At 42.8% G+C, this 24,422-nt stretch overlaps 2 long non-coding RNA genes across 2 annotated transcripts; one reads left to right on the top strand and one right to left on the bottom strand.

The window, feature by feature from the left end:
- Nucleotides 1-304: 304 nt before the first annotated feature.
- LOC308477340 lies at nucleotides 305-4,569 on the top strand. Its single transcript, XR_013986503.1, has 3 exons — nucleotides 305-544; nucleotides 3,168-3,226; nucleotides 4,416-4,569. It is a non-coding gene; the product is annotated as an uncharacterized lncRNA (long non-coding RNA).
- A 14,329-nt stretch (nucleotides 4,570-18,898) lies between these two features.
- LOC308477594 lies at nucleotides 18,899-22,761 on the bottom strand. The gene is made up of 2 exons (XR_013986649.1): nucleotides 20,234-22,761; nucleotides 18,899-20,112 (listed from the first exon to the last, which is right to left on the bottom strand). It is a non-coding gene; the product is annotated as an uncharacterized lncRNA (long non-coding RNA).
- Between the last annotated feature and the right edge of the window lie 1,661 nt (nucleotides 22,762-24,422).

Genomic DNA, 24,422 nt, shown 5'->3' with positions numbered 1-24,422 from the left:
AAATAAAAATCTTCAGCTGACTCAATGCTCCATACCAAGTGAGCATGCTCAGTTCTCATTGGATTTTGGGGGGAGGTTCTCCTACCTTTAGGGTTCACCTAAGCCTGTTTACACCTCTCTCTCTTGTGGCTTTTGGCTATAGAGAGATAAACGCTTGCTTCTGAGCTATGCATGCAGAGAGAATGATAACGCCAAATGGAACCTTCAGGTTCAGTGACTAGCATGGTAACAATGGGAGAGGAATGGTAACAATGTTCTGCTTGAGGGTTTCTTGGAGGCATCTAGTTGGCCATTGTTGGCAAGAAGATGCTGGACTCAGTAGACTTTTGAAGGGCTCTGCCTATGTTCTTATAACAAAATATGAAAGGATTTTTTTTAAGCCTGCAATGATGACTTTACATAAATTAAACATGGACTATGCAGATAAATATAACTGAACCTCGCACGTTTATAAATTACATTAGAATTCAGTCTCATCCATCTCTTTCAAAATGCTTTGGCAGAATCAGCATACTAAAAAAAAAGTCAACTTTTTCCAAAGCAAGTAAGCATTTGATGTCAACGAGAACATTTGGTAGTTCTCAAAGAACAACAGTTTCATTGTCTGTATTACCAGCTTTCCCCAGATCCTGAATTTTTTGTCAGTAGTAGTAGTAGTAATAATAATAATAATAATAATAATAATAATAATACTTATACCCCACCCAACTTGTAATACTGAACTTTGGTGTTATTCTTTGAAGGAGAACTACTTGAAAATGATTTACAGATGGTATTTAACTCTGAGCAGACTTGCTAAGATTTATAAGACTGAAACAGATAAGTGTTGGAGATGCAAGGAGGTTGAGGGAACGTTCTTTCATATGTGGTGGACCTGTTAAAGGGTAAAAGAGTATTGGGAAATAATTCATAATGAAATTTTTTAAAAAAATTTAAAAGTACTTTCCCCAAAAATATGTTGGGGATAATTCAGATGGAAATTCCCAGGTGTCAAAAAAGGTTATTTTTGTATGCCACTACTGCGGCCCGGGTTTAGTTAGCCCCAAAATGGAAAACGAGCAAGGTCCCAACTGAAGAAGAATGGCAACTTAAGCTGATGGAATATGCACAGCTTGTGGACTTAACATATAGAAGAAGAGAACAAGAAGAACATACGTTTAGAAAAGATTGGAAAATGTTTATTGAACATATGAGGGGAAATTGTGTACACTTGAAAACGTTGGCAGCTTTAAGATAAATTCAACAGTGTAAATAAGTTTTGATGGATGCAATGATGGAATATGGAAAGGTTTAGTTTATGTAAAATATGCAGGGATTTATGATATGCAAAATGAATCATGGAAAGAGAAGAACGGAAGTCATGGATATTTTAAGGATGTTTAAATGAGTATTCTATATTGTAAAACGGGGGACGCGGGTGGCGCTGGGGGTAAAACCTCAGTGCCTAGGACTTGCCGATCGCATGGTCGGCGGTTCGAATCCCCGCGGCGGGGTGAGCTCCCGTCGTTCGGTCCCAGCTCCTGCCCACCTAGCAGTTCAAAAGCACGGCAAAGTGCAAGTAGATAAATAGGTACCGCTTTATAGCGGGAAGGTCTGGTCTCCTCTGGAAGGCACTGAAGCCTTTAAGACATTGTGCAAAATTTGAGTTTATTAGGAAGCATACAGGTTGAGCATAGGAGGAAGGCAGACAGCTTAAACAATACAACAGCCAATCCGTTGCATCACAAATGATCTGCCAGAGATGCAGCCCCACAAAAGTACATTCCAGGGCTCAACGTTATCTCTTCCTTTCTCTGTTTCCCAACTGACTGGTACTCCAGTTGCGTTGTACTCTAACTCTCATCATCTGCAACCGGCATGTAAATAGTCATGAACAATGGGCATTGTAGTCCAACAGCATCTGAAAGACCACAGGTCGCCCCCCCCCGGCCCACCCCGGCCCAGTCAAATTCCTGCTGTAAATCAAACTCACAGTAATCATTCTAACCACTGACATCTGATAGCAAACAATAGAATAGATACTAGCATCTCAGGACTGGTTGTCTGAGGCAAGCAGGATGATGAAGAAGAAGAGTTTGGATTTGATATCCTGCTTTATCACCACCCTAAGGAGTCTCAAAGCAGCTAACATTCTCCTTTCCCTTCCTCCCCCACAACAAGCACTCTGTGATGTGAGTGGGGCTGAGAGACTTCCAAGAAGTGTGACTAGTCCAAGGTCACCCAGCAGCTGCATGTGGAGGAGCGGGGAATCGAACCCAGTTCACCAGATTACAAGTCCACCGCTCTTAACCACTACACCACACTGGCTCAAGAGAAGTTATGCTGGAAAAAGTAGACACAGCAACTTTGATGAGCAAGTAAAATCCTCAGTGATACATTGAGCAATAGATATTGGTCATAATATAGACATGGAAGCATGGGAACGATTGTGGAATATGGATATCAGATTTACAGCTTGTTATAGTCTAAGAAATATGAAAATGATATATCGATGGTATCTAACACTGAGTAAATTGGCAAAAACGTATAAATCTAAATCAAATAAGTGTTGGAAATGTAAAGAAGAAGAAGGTTCTTTTTATCATATGTGGTGGTCTTGTAGTAAGGTTAAAGTTTACTGGGAAATGATGTATAATGAATTGAAAAGGATGTTTGAAACAACTTTTGTGAAAAACCCAGAAGCTTTTCGTTTGGGAATTGTAGGGACAGAACTACTGAAACTGTACAGAAACTTATTCTTGTATGCGACTACAGTGGCAAGAATGTTACTTGCCCCAAAATGGAAAGAAGCAGAAGTCCCAGCAAAGGAAGAATGGATACAAAAACTTATGGAATATGCAGAAATGGCAAAACTTACAGGAAGAATAAGAAATCAAGATAACAAACTTTTGATAAAGAATGGAAATGGTTTCTTGAATATTTACAGATAAATTGTAAACACATAAGAACATTGGCAAGATTATTGTAATAACCTGCAGTTTTATAAATATGTATTTAAAGTAGATGAATAAATGAGCAAATTAAGTCATGATATGCAGAAGATATTAAAAATAAATTTAAGGAACCACAGAAAGAGGGGGAAGGAAGTCAACAATGTGAAATGTTAAAATAATTGTCAAATTAGTGAAAGGTATAAACCTGAAAAGCATTTCTTTCTTTTTTTAAAGACACAGCAACTTTGGAGATCAAAGCAAACCACTTTGACACTGTCTGGCCACCTAATGGGGTAAGTGAAGCAAGAGATCTAGCCAACAAAACTCCCTCCTCTCTCTCTCTCTCTCTCTCTCTCTCTCTCTCTCTCTCTCTCGTTTTTGGCAAACTCCCACAATGCAGAGATTAATGCACTCTGGAGTTCCTGGTTTCAGAGCACCAGTGATGGATAGCTCCACGTACTGCTTATTCTTATTTGCCAACCATCTGGGTGGAATGCTAGCTAACTGGCAAGGGCGCTGCAAAATGAGGATTTCTGCTGGCATAGTCCAAGCATTCAGTTGGTGCGGACAGATACATTGGTGCAAATGTTAACAACTGGGATGTTACAAGGGTGGGTTTAGTGAACTGGGCGATTCCACTGCACCCATGTAAAATGAGACAACCTCTTCCCTCGCCTGCGACTGAAGTCTGCGAAAGAACAGGCTGTCTCTTCGAAGCATTTGTGCTAGCTTGTTTGGGGAGCTGATATTTTTGCCTTTGTGCTTGGCATTTAAATCCTTTTCTTTTCTCCTCCTTCCGGTGGCAGTATCAGGGACATGAACTTTGAACATGTTGCGCCTGATTGCTGTAGGACAGGTGTACAGATAGGGTTGAATAAATGCCGAGAAAATGTTGTAGTCACCAAATGGCTATAGATGTCCTAATTCAAGACACTCAGCGTTATATATTAGACAGGAGCCCTGCTTGAACAGTAAAAGAACACGTCACTATATATCCCTGTCAGATTAAAAAACTAATTTGAAAAGATTAATGTATTCCATTCCTGTTAGCCTGAATCAGATACCGCTGTGCCTATAGCACCACTGCCTCCTGATTATTGAATTTTTATGGCCTTGTAATTAATTGCAGATTCCCTGTTTTGTTCTATTTCTTTTTCTCTGACATTTTAATTTCAACAAAAAGCAGCGGTCTCCATGCAGCCTCTCTCAGGAGATCCTAATGGCCTATAAAACAAAATGACTTATAGATATGGCACCCACTTCAGCTGGCTAGCGATTGTTCGAAACCTTGCTGATCATGCGGAATTTAATTTCCCCCTGTTCCTCTACTGTACTTATTTCTTGCCTATTAAATTGCAGCTCTGCCGTCTTGACTAACAAATGGATGTAACAAAGTGCAACCCTCCGGTAATATATTACCGTTACTACGTGCAAATTTTTTATCCCTTAAAAATCCTCCAGTTTGTTTTATCTAATTATCAGTGAATAAATGGCCGGGGCACACGCGTAGAAGGTTGGCCTTGAAACTGCATGTGAGTATCTTGGATCCTGAGGAATCATCCGAAACAGTGAGGAATTTAAAGAATCACACACACTGCTTTAAATGTCTGTTTACAATTTATCTGTAAATATTCAGTAACCCATTTCTATTTTGTTATAAGAAATTTGTTGTCTTGATTTCTTATTCTTCTGGTAAGTTTCACCATTTCTGCATATTCTGTAAGTTTTTGTATCCATTCTTCTTTTGCTGGGACTTCTTCTTCTTTCCATTTTTGGGCAAGTAACATTCTTTGTTGTGGTTACTTTTAAACCTTGTAACAGATATAGCAATGTTTTCAACCCAGGCACAACAGGCACTTTTTAAAAGTGAAAGGACTTGTGCCTTTGAGATACGTCCCTCATAAGCAAATTATACTTCCATGCTTTGTAAAAAATATATGCATATTTGGCTTTTATTGGGTTCCATATTTTAATTTATGAGTTGCAATAAGCAATCTGGAGGGGCACGGGTGGCGCTGTGGGCTAAACCACAGAGCCTAGGACTTGCCGATCAGAAGGTTGGCAGTTTGAATCCCCGTGACGGGGTGAGCTCCCGTTGCTCGGTCTCTGCTCCTGCCAACCTAGCAGTTCGAAAGCACATCAAAGTGCAAGTAGATAAATAGATACCGCTCTGGCGGGAAGGTAAATGGCGTTTCTGTGCGCTGCTCTGGTTCACCAGAAGCAGCTTGGTCATGCTGGCCACATGACCTGGAAGCTGTCTGCGGACAAACACCGGCTCCCTCAGCCAATAAAGCAAGATGAGCGCTGCAACCCTAGAGTCGGTCACGACTGGACCTAATGGTCAGGGGTCCCTTTACTTTTACCTTTTAGGGAATCTGGGTTGCCAGCTACTCTTTATTTTTCAAGTCTAGCCAATAAAATGGGGCTCTAGTACTGGGATATGGAAAGCCAAAGGACTTCAGATGTTCTAATGCAGTTCAATGCTTTCTTGCTGCAGTACTTTGCTGCCAGAGGCAGAAAAATGGTTTGAAAATTAATTGGGAGATGAACGTAATAGGCCGTGTTTGGAAACTTGCAGCCTTTCACCTGGCACAGAGACCCATGAGCATGTTTGGTTTTTGTTTTGCTATTGACCTCCCAGCCCCATCACCTCCCAAGTGATGACTCCATTCTGGTCATCCCCAACAGATCAGTACTTCTGAAATCAAACTGTAGCGGCCCTCCAGACCAACACAATCTTCATTCCTTCCATCACAGCAGATACACAAGGACTAGGAAATCTTCCTCAACCTCAAGGCCTGTAATCTTAGCATTGGTATAGGCCACAAATCAGCATAAAAACCAAAGTTAAGTTGGCTTAAGTCAGGGATGGGGAAATGGTGGCCCTCCAGGTAATGTTGGACTGCAACTCCCATAATCCCTGACCATTTGTGATGATGGGCTGGATGCTGATGGAAGATGGAGTTCAACACAACTGGAGGGTAACCCTGGTCCTCCATACCTAGCCCTGGCCTAAGCCATAACAAAGTTGCCCCACGTTCTCCAAAATAACGATACCCATTATTCCTCAGCTGGGTTCCATCAGTAGAACCTGACTGGTTGCAGCAAAAGTCAAGCAACCATGCATTAACAATTTAAATGGCTCACGAAGGGAAGACCAGGTACTTTAAAGCATGGTTAGAGGCTTACAACAGCCTGGTACATTTTCTCCCATCATCGGGTTGAGCGTTTCTTGGGAACCCTAAATCTGGTGATTTGCTGCCTTGTAGGACATCTTTGGAAGAAGAAAAGACTAAGGAGTAAACCCTACACAAATCTGGAATGGAGTCCCTAAGGTAGTCGGATGTCATCTTTATGCTTCCTTCCCACAACGCCTTCAGCTAATCTGGTGCCAAGTGCATTGCTCTGCTTTCCTTTGGACCACATCAGCAAAGCTGAGAGGGGCATCATGTCATCTGGGCAGCTGAGGACCTCAATACGCACTGCCCAGGCCTGTACCCTGGAGAGATCATTTTGGTACTGCTAACACAGCAAAAAACAACGCTGGAGGGAGCAGTTGCAAGTTATAAGCTCAACCTGATTGGCGTTAAGGTAGAAACACCACAGGTTGCCTTTGTCGTCAGGAGAGATCGTCATGTCTCACTGGTCTGTGAGGTGGTCAATGATTTTGTTGAATTGGGCTCCACCATGACCAGAAACCTCTCAATAGACAGTCTCTCCCATATTAGTGATGTATAGAAGTGAAAGCTGGACCATAAAGAAGGCTCATCGCCGAAGAATTGATGCTTTTGAATTATGGTGCTGGAGGAGACTCTTGAGAGTCCCATGGACTGCAAGAAGATCAAACCTCTCCATTCTGAAGGAAATCAGCCCTGAGTGCTCACTGGAAGGACAGATCCTGAAGCTGAGGCTCCAATACTTTGGCCACCTCATGAGAAGAGAAGACTCCCTGGAAAAGACCCCGATGTTGGGAAAGATGGAGGGCACAAGGAGAAGGGGACGACAGAGGACCAGATGGTTGGACAGTGTTCTCGAAGCTACCAGCATGAGTTTGACCAAACTGCGGGAGGCAGTGGAAGACAGGAGTGCCTGGTGTGCTCTGGTCCATGGGGTCATGAAGAGTTGGACACGACTAAACGACTAAACAACAACAACCCATATTGTGGTCTCTACAGCCACAGAAGGTTCTGTAACTCTCCAACGGTTTGAGTTAACATCCGAAGGAGCACTCTTCCACTGTCTCCCGAGACAGACAGAGGCCAACCAGCTGAACTCTCTGTGAAAGAAATCCTACACTGACAGCCTTCTGGAGAGAACAGTCCCGTGTCTCCTTTAGTATAGATCCTCTGGCCCCAACATCCAGTGGCCAGTCTTTACCTTAAAACCAGCCCCCTTCCCACTGTGCATTTGTTCTGCATTGGGTCAGGATTCACGCCGCGTGGAAATGATGTTACGTGACTTAGGTGAGGAATGAGTGGAGAGCAAAAAAGGGCAAATTATAAAGCAAATACTTTAGTTGTTGCAGTGAATAATGCATGAGCAAGCCACAGGCAGAAATGTGTTCAGATACATCAAATAATTCCACATATCAAGCACATTTCTGAAAATCAAAGTCAGGGAGAATAGTGCCTAATTTTTTCCCCGTCAGATAAATTATTAACAAAGTATTTAGTGCAATCGTAGCAAAGCTTGGCTAATTAATGCAAGGAAGCTGCTTTCCATTTCCACCCAACGAGGCCTTTGAATTCGTGCTTGCTTGGGGTTGGGGTAGCCTAAAAAGCAAACAAAAAGAAAATCCTTAGAAATGTGGCTGCTTCTTACCCTGTCTCATGTTGAACATTCGAAACGCAGAAAGGAAGAGAGAAATAGAAGGCTTGGGAGTCACTCCTCGCGACTGAAAGCCACGACTGTTCTGGTGCCATTTGTATTTGTGATTCAAGGACCCGCCACCCGCTTGGGGATAAGAAAGACACATGGACACAGTATATTAGGTTAATGGGCTAAAAAAGGCCACAACTTTATTGATTCCAGCATGTAAGAGGTATTGGCTTAGGCACTGGATAAAACAACAGAGCGTGACTCCACCCCCTCAGGGAGGGGCGAGTCTAACAAGGGTTAACCACTAGTGGGAGGAGCCTGTTGATGCAAATACAACTGAAAGCTCCCCCTGATGTCACCGAGGGTCGTGGCATGGCCCTAGCCACCAGCAAGGGCGTCGGACAGGATCCACGACCGCCGGATTCCTTCACCTGAATACCCATAAAGTGGAGGGGTAGGCGATGGCCACACCCTGCTCTCCAATACACAAACATACGGTATTCCAATGCCTAACCGCCACCCAGCAGTGGAATGAAAGGGAAGTGCTGCTGCGGCCACGTTTGAGCGGCAAAACTCTGCCCCCAAGCCTCCACCTGGTTGGTTGGCAACCTGGGGGTGTGGCACGGCAGCCAGGCCAGCTGGGCAGGGGGCTGGAACGACCCCTGCCAACACGGGAAATGGCTCCTACTCACAACTCCCCCCTCTGTAAGGAGGAGAGGCTTTAAGATGCTAAGAGCAAACTCCTATACATGTCTACTTCGAAGTAAGCCTGGTTGAATTCATTGGGACTTGCCGCCAGGTGACAGAACATTTAGAAGTGTGCTATGAGTTAGGAAATCCTACCTTTGCAATGAGCTGAGTTGATAACCCCCTTGGCAAACCTTTTGTTCTCTGAATCAGCCTCCATCTGCAATATGGTGGCAATAGTACCGGCCTACTTTTTACTAGGTTGCAAGATAAAGTGTGATTTTATTTCAGGAGAGAAGAAAAGGTGTTGACATAATACCTCAATATATATATATAGAGAGAGAGAGAGAGAGAGAAAGAGAGAGAGAGAGAGAGTTGTTTGAATTATTCCAAATAATTCTCCCTCTTAGTTAATGTGGCTTTTTCAGCACTTTACTGTTATGTTATTTTCTTCAAACACTTACGCCTGAAAAATGCATTAGAAATTATTGTATTGTTGTTATGGTATAAGAGATAGAAGATAAGGTGTAGCAAAGAGGGAGAAAAAAAACCTCAATGGGAAATGGGAAGTCGGCAAAAACAGAATAAAAACTTATTATGTATTGGGGTGTATATGTGAAATTTTTGAAAATTTATTAAAATATAACTGGACAAAGGTACATTTGAAAACTTGCAATGTATTTATTAAATTACTAATGGGTTCAATATTTAAAGAAAATTAACTTATAGTATATAATTGAAAATCTCCCTGATAAATACTGTGGGCTGACAGTATTGTGGTGGGAATGCACCACAATCCTGAGAAAAATGGACAAAATGATGCTGAGTCAAAAACAAATTCACCTCAAGATGCACTCGGTCACCTATAACTTATTCTCATGGGTTTTAATAGTCACTTAGCAATGCTGTGTCTATATTTGATCACAACTGTGGTACTGAAAACCCCTCGCAGTGTTTGGCTGTGCTGCCATGACATCACGGAATGTCTTTCATGCATGCAGCAAACCTGCTGGCAACAGGTTCAGGGCCATTTTCTGTTAGGAAAGGGAAGTCATTCATTGCCCTTGACAATGATGTCCCCAGCAGGGACTTAATAGGAGTGGATGCAAGTATCTGTGTCCGGACTGCACATCATATTCACAGGGTTTCCTCTTCGTATAGAGGCTCTTCCTTCCTCATGCTTTGCTCATCATGACAAGCAACTAGTACTAGTAAAATAACAAATAGCACAATTCAGCCATCTAGTAACATCCCTGCATTTTTCTAGGGAACCATTTTTCTTCTCCTGTGGTAAAGGCTGTGTATATGGATTACCACAAGAGAGGCGAGCTTTTGCACACCCGCATAATTTCACCACAATGCAATGCCTTACTTAGTCACTCTGAAAGTAGACAAAATGGTGATGTTTTGGCTCGCTGAGCCTTCAGAGTACATAAATAACATCTATTATTGCACATAAATTACACTGGAGTGCGGCAGCTCATTCACCTTTCGAAATTTATCTGCATAGATTAACATCTCCTCGCACGAGTTCATGAAACAAACTGGAATAGAGAATAATCCAAGCTACAAGCTCACAGAAGAGAATTCACTACGCAGGGCAGGCGTAGTCGAGGGGGCGCCCTCCACAGGTTGTTGGACTATAATTCCCAGCAGCCCCAGGCAGCATGGAATGATGAAAGTTGCAGGGCAGCAACATATAGAGTTTACCACATTGGTTACCATGGCATAAGGTTGTATGGAATGGTAAGCTCTCATTTATACGGACAAAGGTGAAGGGTTGTTTTCAGGTTCAGAATTGTTCCAGGACGAAATCTGCCTCATGTCTGTGGTGGACCCACTGTTTGGGGGCAAGGACTGCCCCACAAAAAGTGTTGCATTGAGCTTGCTCCTATCTGCATAGCATGTTGTTCTCAGTTTTGTTTCTTGTGTTAAGGGCAGTGCTATTTTTAAAGAGGTGCCGCAACTTGCCATGAACACCTCTCCCGTTCTCTTAGAACGGCAGTGGTGCCCACCTGATTTCGGGGGGGGGGAGGCCTGGATAGTATCATTTTGCCAATGGAGCTTGTGGCTATGGTGTTAAGTCCCTTGGAGGCGCCAGCAGAACTGGAAATGGATGAGATTTGGCTTCTTCTTCTTTGGCGATCACTCGTAGCCAAGTAGGATTGTCTTCCGTGAACACAGTCTTAACAGTGAGTCCTTAACTGACTGTGGAGGCCAATTCTGGATCCATCCATAGGTTTCTAGATGGGAGGGGGGCTTAGGTTTCTGGATGGGAGTTGATCATGGTGAGGGTTTGCCAAACATGCCTTCCTCTTAGCACGTTACTCCCTTTCGTCCTGAGTTCGAGCGTCTTCAAAGCCCATGACAAAGGCTGTTCTCCCATTGGAGCGCTCGCAGGCCAGTGTTTCCCAGTTGTCGGTGTTTATACTACATTTTTAAAGATTTGCCTTGAGAGAGTCTTTAAACCTCTTTTGTTGACCACCAGCATTACACTTTCCATTTTTAAGTTCGGAATAGAGTCGTTGCTTTGGAAGACGATACATGGCCAGTCTACCAAAGTTGATGTTGAAGAACTATTGCTTTGACACTGGTGATCTTTGCTTCTTCCAGTACACTGGCATTAGTTCGTCTGTCTTCCCAAGTGATGAGTAAATTTTTCCGGAGACACCGTTGATGCAATCTTTTGAGGAGTTGGAAATGGCATTTATAAGCGGTCCATTTTTCACAAACCTACAGTAAGATCAGTAGTGCAATAGCTTTGTAAATAAGCATTTTGGTTTCCCTGTGAATGTTCTGGTCCACTTGTACAGCTCTTTCGCACATAGGGCTATGGTGGTGCATTTGGTTGCCACTTGTGGCTGGAGTGGGTTGGGGTTTGGCGGGCTAGCTGGTGTGGCCCTGCTACACCCCCTTGCAGTTTTTTCTCGTATGGCAGGAAATGGTTTGAACCTCCCTAGAATGGAAGCTGAGGGATGGATGGATAGACATACTGTGGTACCTCTAGTTATGAACTTAATTTGTTCTGGAGGTCCGTTCTTAACCTGAAACTGTTCTTAACTAGAGGTGTGCTTTTGCTAATGGGGCCTCTTGCTGCCGCTGCGCCGCCGGCACACAATTTCCGTTCTCATCCTGGGGCAAAGTTCTCAACTCGAGGTAGCTCTTCCAGGTTAGCGGAGTTTGTAACCTGAAGCGTTTGTAACCTGAGGCATTTGTAACTTGAGGTACCACTGTACAGATATTGCGTAAGGTGAACAGCAACCTATTTGCTACTGTCCATGGTACTGCCCATAGTCTTTGTGTTGTTGTTTTTTGTAATAATCTTTAATTCTTTTTTCACATATAGAAAGTTACATTTGATTACAATTCTATTCCTGTTCCACAAAACTAGTGACTCACCTAACATCAATGTCTATAACTCAAATTACATACAATTGTGTTTAAAGATTCCGTCTTATTTAATCTTCTCTAACATGCTTATTGATGCGGGTGCCGCTGTGGGTTAAACCACAGAGCCTAGGACTTGCCGATCAGAAGGTCGGTGGTTCGAATCCCCGTGACTGGGTGAGCTCCCGTTGCTCGGTCCCTGCTCCTGCCAACCTAGCAGTTCAAAAGCACGTCAAAGTGCAAGTAGATAAATAGGTACCACTCTGGCGGAAAGGTAAACGGCGTTTCCGTGCACTGCTCTGGTTCTCCAGAAGCGGCTTAGTCATGCTGGCCACATGACCCGGAAGCTGGACGCCGGCTCCCTCGGCCAGTAAAGCGAGATGAGCGCCGCAACCCCAAAGTCGGTCACGACTGGACCTAATGGTCAGGGGTCCCTTTACCTTTACCTTTACCTTTAACATGCTTATTAATACAGTCTGCTGTTTCCTTACCCTTGAAACCCCGCTGTGGTCTTTGCATATGGAAGGTAACTTTTTAGATAGACTAGATAGGGCTTCCAGTCTTCTTTAAAAGATTCTAAATTTGTATCTTTTATCACTGCTGTCAGTTTTGCCATCTCTGCCTATTCCAAGATTTTCGTCAACCAATGGTACTGTTCATAGAGATGAATTCTTTTTCAAGGACTTGTGTTCTGAGCTCCTTTTCATAGAATCATAGAACTGGAAGTAACCCTTAGTGTTGTCTAGTCCAACACCCTGCAATGCAGGGATCTTTTGCCCAACGTGGGTCTCAAACCCACAACCCTGAAATTAAGTCTTAGGTGCTACTGACTCCACTGTGCTGCTGCCTTGAGCTGCTTTTCTGGACACTTGCTTGTCTATATCAACAACTGGTGGTACAGTGTATTCTTGCCAGGCTTTTCTGAATAGATTTCGGAAAGGAAGGCCACAGAAATAGTTCAATACATTTCTTTGCCACAATAATTGTGGAGCTGAAAGGTTATACTCTCAGCCAGCAAAAGGCTCCGCTAAAGAGGTCAAAGAAGGGGCTTATTATTACCTCACTGGGAATAGCATTCTATGTACTTAAAGCTGTGTGAATAGAAAGCTAATTCCTTTGGGGACACTGCATACTCTGAACTTTCAACTAAAGTATGTACCTGAATTGCTATATTAGAATAATGTTGCACAAGGGTTCTATAGATTAAAGACCTATCGAGTCAGGAGTGAAACCCAAGAGGAAATGGGTAAATACCAATAATTCCAATCACAAGTATACTATTTAAATGGAAATCCAGTTTCAGGTTTCTTGTCCGCCTTCCTAACTATAGCAGTATACTTATCTAGAGTTCACCAGAGGGGTATTCTGCAATTGAGATTCCTTTGCAGTTAGCTCTGGGGGTGAGTTATACTAACATTAGCTAATGGCACAAGCTTATTAACCAGGCACGCAGCCTTGGTTAGAATGAATGTGTTTAACTGTAAATGTAGGTTTAACTCTGTGATTCATTCACGCAATTTCTTTTGCATAGCAAGGGATAAAGTGGCTGGCCTGCTGCAAAGAGATGGGCAAGCTAAAATCTGTGACACACACACACACAGAATCAACACCCCCCCCCCCAATTTTTTTTGCACAGGTAATTACAGTAAAATCATAATGGTGCTATAAACTTATTTAAGCAACCACCACCACCCTCGTTTATTAAATAAATAAATGCAACCAGAAATGTGCAATATACAATCCAGAGTCTCTTAAGGCAATTAAACATCAATGCACTCTGAAGGGCCTTCTTGGCAGTGGTGCCCTCCCATCAGATGTCAAGGAGATAAATAACTATAAAACTATAGAACTTTTAGAAGGCATCTGAAGGCAGCCCTATATAGGGATGTTTTGGATCTTTCATGTTTTATTTATTACATTTGTTGTAAGCCATACAGAGTGGCTGGGGCATCCCAGTCAAGATGGCCAGGATACAAACATCATCATCATCAATATGATGTCACATACTGATAGGATGGAAAATAGGATGTCACATAGAGGAGGGAGAAAGGTTGTTTTCTGCTGCTCCAGAGAAGCGGACACGGAGCAATGGATCCAAACTACAAGAAAGAAGATTCCACCTAAACATTAGGAAGAACTTCCTGACAGTAAGAGCTGTTCGACAGTGGAATTTGCTGCCAAGGAGTGTGGTGGAGTCTCCTTCTTTGGAGGTCTTTAAGCAGAGGCTTGACAACCATATGTCAGGAGTGCTCTGATGGTGTTTCCTGCTTGGCAGGGGGTTGGACTCGATGGCCCTTGTGGTCTCTTCCAACTCTATGATTCTATGATTCTATGAATACTAATACTATTACTATTGTGTTTGGTTTGCTTATATACTTATGAAGGCCCATGTTGTGTTTTTATTAAATACAGTGGTACCTCAGATTACATACACTTCAGGTTACATATGCTTCAGGTTACAGACTCCGCTAACCCAGAAATAGTGCTTCAGGTTAAGAACTTTGCTTCAAAATGAGAGCAGAAATCGGGCTCCAGCAGTGCGGCAGCAGTGGGAGGCCCCATTAGCTAAAGTGGTGCTTCAGGTTAAGAACAGTTTCAGGTTAAGTACGGACCTCCGGAACGAATTAAGTACTTAACCTGAGGTACCACTGTATAAGCTATTGGAGCTAATAATTTCTCAAGGTCTGAGGCTGAGCAGGATTGTAGGTCCTCATCCCTGCCTAACCTTGATAGCCTATGCGTAATTTATTTCAAAAAGCCCTTTTAATGTGATGGAGTTGAGAAGGGTTGGTTCATCTCTGTTTACCTTGCTCTGCCAAGTGAATTATGATTGCCTGGCTATGCCTTGCAACGCATGCAGCCAAGTTTGCTGTCCCCTCCCAGTGTCAAAGGGAATCTTTTCTTTGGTCCCTAAATCATTTAATCTGCCCTGTGCGTCTGTGTTTTCAAAAACAAGAATGTAAATTACCCTGTTATGAATTAACCATGTCTGAGCTTGAATTACATACCTGTCTAAGGAAGCCCATGAAATCACTCAGACACTAATGCGACTCCCAAATTTTAAAAGGATGCTTGGATATATAAATCCTTGAAGGCAGGTACAATCCTTGCGCTCGGCATCTACTGGTTTCATCAAGTGTGTGTGACAAAATGTGTGATTCACGTAGCTCCCAGGGCTGTGTTTGAGACATGTAGAAGAATGTAGGCCTGGCATAAGCACACAACACTCTAGGGCAACTATTTTAGGGTCCCAGTTTAGGATTCCATTTTAATTTGCCCTGGAGTGTCCCTATGTTGGATGCTCTGCGGCATTGTGGGAAATTAAAAATGGCAGCTGCCAACATTGGAACTGCCACCACCGCCAAGTAAACCTGAGATGATCCATCAATGAAAGAATGCTCTCCTACCATTAGGCAGTTAAATTTGGGTGTCATGAACGGGGAGTAAAATGGGCAATTGCTTAATTTATTGTTATGGTGTGTATTTACTCACAATTTTTCCATCTAAGTTGTCCAAAAAAAAAAAAAGGTAGCCTTATATACTACATTCCTTGACTTGGGGTGGAAGGGGCAATTTCCTGTTCCACCTTAGGCAGCAAAATGCCTTGGACTTGCCTAGGACTCAGTACTTTGCTGAAGGCCTCCTCAAATCTCAGACTTCCCAAGTGTACCTATTTTCCAGAGACAGTCCCAGATTTACAGAAGCCGTCCCAGTTTCTGATTTGATCCCAGAATGTCCTTATTTTCACTGGAGAAATGATGGAGGGTATAGAGTTATGTGACCCCCCCCCCAGCCCAGGAGATAAGTAACAATACAACCTTTAGAAGACATCTGAAGGCAGCCCTGTATAGGAAAGTTAAAAATCTATATATATTAGGTTTTCACATTTTTATACACTTTATCTCTCACCAATTCAAACATCAAATTACAAGGTTCTCTGAACCTTCAGACTTCCTCCCCCCCTCCCATGGGTTCATATATTAAAAGTTTAATTTTTCTGCATCCTGTGCTTTATCCAACTATTGTATATCCCCAATTAACATAACCAATTTCACATTAAAAATGTCATTACAATGCTACCAATGATTTTAACTGTTTACAGTGGTTTGTTTAAATAAACTACAAATGTACTCCAGTCTCTAACAAATACTTGATCCTCTTGGTTTCTAATCTTCCCCGTCAGCTTCATCATTTCCACATATTCCATCAGTTTTGTCTGCCATTCTTCCTTTGTTGGTAATTCTTCTTCTTTCCATTTTTGGGCTAGTAGCACTCTTGCCACCATTGTTGCATACGTAAAAAGTATTTTATCTTCTCTTGGTATTTCTTCACCTATTAAACCTAAAAGAAAGGCTTCTGGTTTCTTAACAAATGTATTTTTAAACATTTTCTTTAATTCATTATAAATCATTTCCCAGAAGTCTTTTACCTTAAAACATGACCACCACATGTGATAAAATGTCTTAGAGAGGCAAGCTCAGAAGGCTTCAGCTTAGCAGATCATGTGAGAGGAAAAGAAGTGAATGATTTCACTTTTGGATGCAATACGTGAGAAAGACCTTGGGTCTGCTAAGCCCTCAAAAGTCCTGAGCAATTCTGGCCAAGATAAGCAGCAATCAAGCCATTATTCAGTTAATGTTTATGTTCCTCTTATGAGTTAAAATTGTTAGCCTGTGTTCTATAAGTTTTAAAAAATAATTGTTAAGTCTGAAGACATCTGGCGTGTCCTGCTGTTGCCCATATACAAACGATTTGGATTCAAGGCAAACCAGTCGTTTATAATTCACATGGAAGAGCGAGATAAGCAAACGTCAACTACCCTTTGAGTGAGTAACAGGCAAAGCCAGTGGAGAACAAGAAAGGAAAGCTTTTTTTTTAATTTCCAGTGGATTTCCATTGCTCACTGGTAAGGTGCATGCGTTGCATACAGAAGCTGCTAGCTTCAGAACCTGGCATTGCCAGTGAAAAAATGATGTTGAGTACTACAAGGGCTGGAAAAGATGTGGGACCACAAACTTGGACAGCTGCTTTCAATCAGGACAGAAAGTTGGACCAGTGATCTCAACAAGGCTGATGCCCTATATCAAGAGTGAGGAATTGGACCTGGCCAGTGGGCCCAATTGTTATCTCCCCCGCCTCTCATGGGCCAAGTTTGACAAGTGGGTGGGGCTGCCCACCTGTCAATAACCCGATGCCAAGTGACCCATTTTTGCCTGCATGGCTTGAACTTAAACCATGTAGGCAAAGGTGGACTTTGGTAATCTTTTGTAAAATGGTGCCCTGCGCAAGGCCAAAATTGGGTGCCCCCAAATGGATATTCTCAATTATGGATCATCTCAATTTTGCATCCCCATGGCCTTGTATGAGGGAACCACCCAAAATCAGGTGCCGGCACAGCCCTTGCATAGCACTCTGCAAGCCCAACAAAGAGCTGATGGTCGGGTTGTCCAAAGCCCAGTGCAGCTGGTTCCACAAGCTATAAATAAGAAAATCCAAGTCCCTTGCAAAAAAAAAAAAAAAAAAAAAACAGTTCAGGAGATTCTAAACAAATGTAAGTGGCAGAAAACCAACATGGGAGCCAGCATGGTGTAGTGGTTAATAGCGGTGGACTCATAATCTGGTGAACCGGGTTCGCTTCCTTGCTCCTCCACATGCAGCTGCTGAGTGACCTTGGGCCAGTCACACTTCTCTGAAGTCTCTCAGCCTCACTCACCTTACAGAGTGTTTGTTGTGGGGGAGGAAGAGAAAGGAGATTGTAAGCCGCTTTGAGACTCCTTAAGGGGATTGAAAGGTGGGATATCAAGTCCAAACTCCTCCTCCTTCTCCTCCTCCTCCTCCTCCTCTTCCTCTTTTTCTCTGCAGATCAGCTGATCATTGGAGCCAAGTGCACAGGTTGTGGCAGGTGGGAGGCAGTTCCTGCAAGCCCCCTTTCAGCTCAAGCCACGTCCTTACCCACCTCAACACCTGGCATCAAATATGAGAGCAGGTGTGGGATGGGTAGACCTGGCTTGGTCAAAATGGCCTTGTGGGCCAAATGGGGAGACCTAAATTAGCCTGTGGGTTGCTCACCATATCCCTTTGCTTGGGGGGAAGCCCCACTGAATTCAGCGGGACTTACTTCTGAGTGGACGTGTCTGGGCCTGCTCTATTTCCATAAATACACTTCAATGGTTAGGTAGGGGCAGGTGTTTTTCCCCACTGAGCCATTTCCCCATGCACATTCCCACTGTAGGGCGGACCTCTTTCTGGCAGAGAACTAAAATACAAAGTTATTGGGTAATGATGGGGTTGCTGTGCAAAAGGTTGCTCTCCGGTACGGCCCTCACATGACTACAGAGGGAGCTATTCCACGGCCTCCTCAGTCTCTCTTTTGTGCCGTTCAGAATTCTCTTTAAAATGTAAAGAGGATTAAAGCCCAAATCCGGTTAAAATTATCCTTTTCAAATTTTCGCCTGAATCTATGTTCTATTAATTTAACCGCCCTAAAATGTTTTGTGATATGCGTCATGCTTTTAAACCCTGTAAAGGGAGATGGCCCCCCAGGCTTCCATGGAAATTATGTTTATAGTATGAGATCTCTGTTTGCTCCTCATCGCCGTAAGCGGCGCAGCGTCGTGGCTCGTACATTTTCCCTGGCAAAAATGGATGCATCATTTAAGTCATTACGGGTCTGGTGATCATTTGTTACAATAAACTATACCATCCTTGCTAGGAGGCCAGACAGAGCCTGTAGTCGCAAATATATACATCTTCCTGGGCTAACTCGATTCAAAGCAGCAGTATGCCAGGGTAAAGTATTACTTAATTTATACTGTAATGTTTAACATTGATTCTGTGTGGGAAAATGAAGCCCAGCACATTCGGAGAACCCACATCATTAAGGTTTAATAATTTAGGCCTAGTTAATGCAATAATGAATTTACTGACACCTAAAAGTGCAGCGTTAGTACTTGCTTTTCTAGAAATACTTACTCTGAAGCTTGGCTTTCGAGACAGAAAATGTTTATTATGAGATTGGCTTTCGCAATTTCCCCATTCACTCCCTTCCCCACACAGACACTTTTCTCACATGGTGAAGAACAATTCTTTAGATGTATTTATTAACTTCCTGGTACACAAGGACTTTCATGAATTGTATAACTTCTATCACTAGGAACTAGGGCCTGGAGTCTAGAGGAATCTTGCTCCAACACTGAATTCCCCTCTTCTGTCCAATCCCATATTTCTACCTCACCAACATTTGCCTCCATACCTTATACTTCCTCTCACAGTCCACTCACTTCCCCACCAGAGGAGATACTCTGGTATCTTCCATTACACAAACTTTCAAGCTGGGTTCATCTTTGGCTTCCTCCTTCTGTTTGCAAAACCGCCAATGTCCAGTGTTTCAGCACCTTCGAGACATGTCTGTACATTGGTGACCCTACCACCATAAGAAACACCACTCTTATTTCTTTTGCACTGAACATTAGCAAAAATGCCTGCTGTCTTGATGGGTAAAAACGAGGCCCATAAGTGTTGCAGTACGACTGTGTGCTCTGCACATAGAGACACAGTGCAACCAACTATGCGGTTCCCAATGGTCAAATTCAGGCCACTAAGCATCGAGCATGAAGGGTAGGTTTCACTCTCACCGAAACAGAGTCCCCAAGTCAATTGTTTTCCTCTCCTCCAAGGAAGACATAGCATATGGGTGGAAGCTGAACCTGATCCTGGTTCATGTTGAGCCTTATGACCTATAGAACAGGACTAGATAGTGAGACTCAACACTGCAGAGCGATGTATTCCAAGGTGTTATCCTTGTCTCATTCAATTAAATCTAAACAGTTGAGCCATAATCGACGCCTGACAACTCTAGAAGGAAGCTCCTTTATATAGGTACAGTAAGGATGGATGGAAGCATGGCTTTCTCCAACAGTGTTTCCTCTGCTTGCTCCTGATCTTCCTATGCTACGGCCTGGACTCCAGCCATCTTCAGCTGCCGCTCTGGGTACCCTATGCGTACCAAGCTTCTTGGCTGAAATCACAAGTATCCTCCCTATGTCCAGATGTGTCAAGTTCCGCTAAGAGACGAAGGAGCTCAGCAGGACAAATTCAACAAATACTAATCCATTTCCAGTTTTGCTGGACCCTCCAAGGAATATAACACAGGCTCTATTGGCAAAATGATTCTAGCCAGGGCTTTTTCCCCCAGCCAGAACTCAGTTCCAACACCTGTCAGGTGGGCTCCATTGCCGTAATAAGAGAACAAGGGAGGTATTCATGGTGAGTTCCAGCTCTTTTTTTCCTAGAAAACAACAACAACAACTGATTCTATCGTGATCTGCTCAAGCCAGTAGCCTGACTTGTTTGGAACATCTCAGGCAAGGAGGACTCTTGCACTCGGGCAAAAGTCTTAGAAATCTTACCCTGAGAGTGAGAATCCTTCTTGTGACTCCTCCTCCTCTTCCCCTTAGATGCTCCAGAAGAGGGTTCGGCTGCAAGTCCTGGTACAGGCATGCCAACTTGTGCTGAAGATTGGGGGCAGCATTGCACACAGTGTGTGTGTGTGTGTGTGTGTGTGTGAGAGAGAGAGAGAGAGAGAGAGAGAGAGATGTTCTGCCATGATGTCGGGTTGAGTCAGAACCGAATGTGGTGCCAGCATGTCTTCAATGGCTGGCAGCTCCTCCTCCTCTGATGCTGTTGTCATGAGAGGGGCACATGCCCCCCCAAATTATTGGGGGTCCTAAAAGAGCTTAGCCCCCAGGAGATGGTAACCCTGCCCTTGTGAATTGTCCTGGAGGACAATTTCTGCAAATAAATGCTCATTTGTCTGTGGCCAAGGTCCTTTCTGAAAGATGTTCCCGCTTTCTCTTATATGTACTGTCATTTCCCTTCAGTTCCAATAGAATATCATAGACATTTAGTAGACATTTATTTTTAGTGGGGAATTATTAAGGGATGGATAATGCACTGATAAGCTCTGCTAAAAATAAAAGTCCAATAAAACCTTTAACTTTCTATCTCAGTTGTCCTCTCTGCCACTCCTTAACCTCTACCTCCTACCTTGGAGTAAGAAAAATGGCTGGCTTTGTTGCAGATGAAGAAATAAAATGGGTGGGCTACAGATGACTGTTCAGCACTGCCGCTGGTATTTCGTCAAGACAAATGTCACATTTGCCTAATGGCTTGGTTGGGCCAACATCTGGGGCTACTGGCCACTTCTGTTCCCCGTGGCTCCTGTTTAAAGCTCTGTTATTTTGACCTATGACTTCATATGACTATTGGGCTACAGAAGAATTTTGAAACCAATAGACTAAAGTTCTCCTTTCCTGCTGGTCTGGCTCAAGAGCAGCTGAAAGAAATGCATACTGCACCTTACATAACATAATGTTATTTCTGAACATACAGTTTTAAATGTTCCTTGGCACCCGCCAGCAAATTAGGACTTTTGGCATGGAACCATATTTCATTAAACTGAAATATTGGAGGTGGGAGTGTGTAGTCACTGCCACTTAAGATGGATTGGAAATGTCTGGCCAAAAGCCATTTTCTCCAGATGTGCTGCTTGTACCATGTCCTGTAGCACTACGACTAACCCAATTGAGAAAGGTGAAGCGTATGTGAGTTTCTACGAGGCGAGACACAGTGATAACAGCAAGAGACTTCTGTGAGCCAATGGCTAACAGAACAGGACAGTCCAACAGGGCAAAGCAACTGCTTATAAGTATTTCTGAAGGCCTGGGCCACTCTCATTCTCAACGTGATTGGCTGTCTAAACCCCCAAGCTGCAAATCGTAACCCAGAGCTTAAGAGCCAATGCCAGTAGCCCAGATCCTGACAATACTATGTGAATGGATGGCATGTATCAGATCAAAATACAGGGCGTAGGATTCTAGTCCATACTCAAGCTCAGGCAAACATAGACCACTGTATACATAACCGAAGGCATTTAGATTTAAGGTTGCTTGTGGATACAGGAATTAGTATCCACAATTTGGATATCTGCAAATTTGGATTGTTAGGCAGCGGAAAGTTTTTAACCATTAGAGGTGAAAAGAATCTGAAGGTGCTGTTCTTAATATGTGTGTTTAACTGACCTCAATACAGAGCTGAATATATTTTATGATGGTAATCTAGTTATTTCTATTCTGATACTTCATTTGTGGACAAGTGGAATTAGCAATGATCCCCAAATATTTGCCCTTTGAATAAATAAAGATGAGAGGCAGTAATTGTATTAGCACCACTTCATGGCTAAGTAGGGATATAAACTAGTGCTGAGCCCAAAGTATCACCTCGGTCATGCTTAGGCACAAATTTTTGGAAGATTTCAGGTTATAAAATGTTGCGTGACTACCTTCTCATGCTATGTTGTGAGCCAGAAAATAGAGGCATGCACCCATTACTTAGGCAACCAGGTAACACTTCCTATTGTTGTGGCTCACAACAGATGAACACAAAAGAGAGAGAGACACCCCTGCATTGTTAGGCAACTTGGTGACATTTCCCATCTTACCAGTAGCTTGCAGTGGAGCGCTAGAAAACAGGCCATTGGGTGAGTGACCCAACCTTTCCAGATTCTGCTGACAGAAAACAGAGTTGCCTCTGCATTGCCCTTGATAAAAGGTGGGGTGTGGGGAATCCAGCTTCACAGTCTCCCCACAAATGGCTCATGGTTCCAGTCCATAATGGATTCCCCAAACTTTGCCAGGTCTGAGGTTCGACTTTGAAGTTTCAGGGTTCCCTTTTTCCTTCTCACCGAGAATGAGGCAAATGTCACGAAGAAGGAAACCAAACCAAACCAAACCAAACCATCAAGCTCTTTTCCACACAGCACATTTCTAGCTTCTTCCCAACTCTAAAGTTTATACTTTGAAAAATTCAAACATCCCCCCGAATTTGTGGAAGGGGATCAGCAGCAAAAGGGAGACTGAAACCGTCTCCTCTCCTTCATCTTTTTTAGAAGCCCAATTTTCATGAGTGCAGAAACTTACGGAAGCTCTTCAAAGCTCTGGCTGGCAACTGCCATTTCTAGATTCCCCAAAATTCCTTGTTCTAAGGGGCATGGAAGGAATGGTGGCCAACATAAAACCTGCCACTTTTTCAGCCTTCTTGCGCTTTTCTTGCTCCTTCTTTTCCTTGCTCTTCCTGTCCCGGTAACATTTGGAGACTTTTCATAAATGATATTGATTAGCAATATGCTGAACTTTGGCCATTTACTCTGAGCTGGCAGATGTGAAGTCCTAGCTTCCAGAAGCACACTCACAATGTTCAGATTTAATGAGGTCAGTGGAAAGAATTGTCACATTGTACATCACAAACAGGTGAGGAATGTTCTGGTCGCATAGATTCTCATGGGAAAGATTGGTGACTTTCTTTCTATGCTATAACCATAGCATAGAGCTGATAAGCCTTATGCTTATCAGACTGAGCTACTAGGAATCATTTGAATCTCGTCTCTGTCATGGGCTTACTAAGTGACCTTAGATAAGCTAACGGCTGCACACCGGCGTAACAGTAAACCATGGAGAATGTGAAAATAAAAAAAATCCTTCCAGTAGCACCTTTAAGACCAACTAAGTGGTCTTACTTAGTTGGTCTTAAAGGTGCTACTGGAAGGATTTTTTTTATTTTGACTATGGCAGACCAACACGGCTACCTATCTGTAACTGGAACCATGGAGAATGTGGAAATTGCTTCTTTTACTTGATAAACTTGTCTGGTAAAATGAATGATTGGTGAAAACGTTGAGGCAACCCACCAACTGAAAATATTGAATAAGTCTCCTGTAAAATTCCTTTGTGTTCCATCATGTTAATAACAAAGAAGAATATACAAATATATCAAAGTTTCAAAATGTTATTATTAATACATTATTGTCCACATGGGACAATTACACAGAAAGATTGAAAGTGAATCTCCTCACTTGCTTAAGTTCTTAGAGATCCAGACTCCAATCCCTACAGAAAAGCTGGAATTGTTCATTTATGGGGAAAGCATAAAATAGACTGTTATCTAGACTTTTTAAAATAATAATAATAAAAAACTATATTCACTTCTACCAAGAATTAAGTCAATGAGCTACACAATTTCAGCTCACCTGATTTCAGTATCTCCAAATGAGGAATTTTCCTGTATACATACAGTAAGTTCACTTTTTAGGAATTCTGACTAACTTCTCAGGAATCTGACTGATTTGGGGGGGGGGGGGGAATGATTCTGAATCCATGCAAAAATATTTCCCTTAAAATATATTACACAGTAATATTGCAGGTGCAAAATGTTATTAACGAAAACAGGGGAAAGGATTTAGAAAGGGAAAGTTCTCTAGAGGTTTGGTATTTCCTTTTCAGGCTTGGAACTTGGTTTTACTGAGGTTTAAGAGAGGACCGTGCAAAAATGGCAATGGCATTTAACATGTCTGAAATTAGATATGATCTATAAATTTGGAAATAGTAACTGCTGGTACTGTGTTAAAAACAGAGCAGACTTCTTTCACATTTGGTGGATGTGTTACAAACATAAAGTGTTTTAGGAAGGGATTATATCATCCTGTACTAATGTTAATGGACTTATGGATTTACTCATGTTTGTTTTCTCAGTTTTATACCAGGT

The sequence above is a fragment of the Podarcis pityusensis genome (assembly GCF_964106645.2).
Source record: "Podarcis pityusensis genome assembly, chromosome: 5".
Lineage (NCBI taxonomy): Eukaryota > Metazoa > Chordata > Lepidosauria > Squamata > Lacertidae > Podarcis > Podarcis pityusensis.
This window is presented reverse-complemented; position numbering and strand designations above follow the sequence as displayed.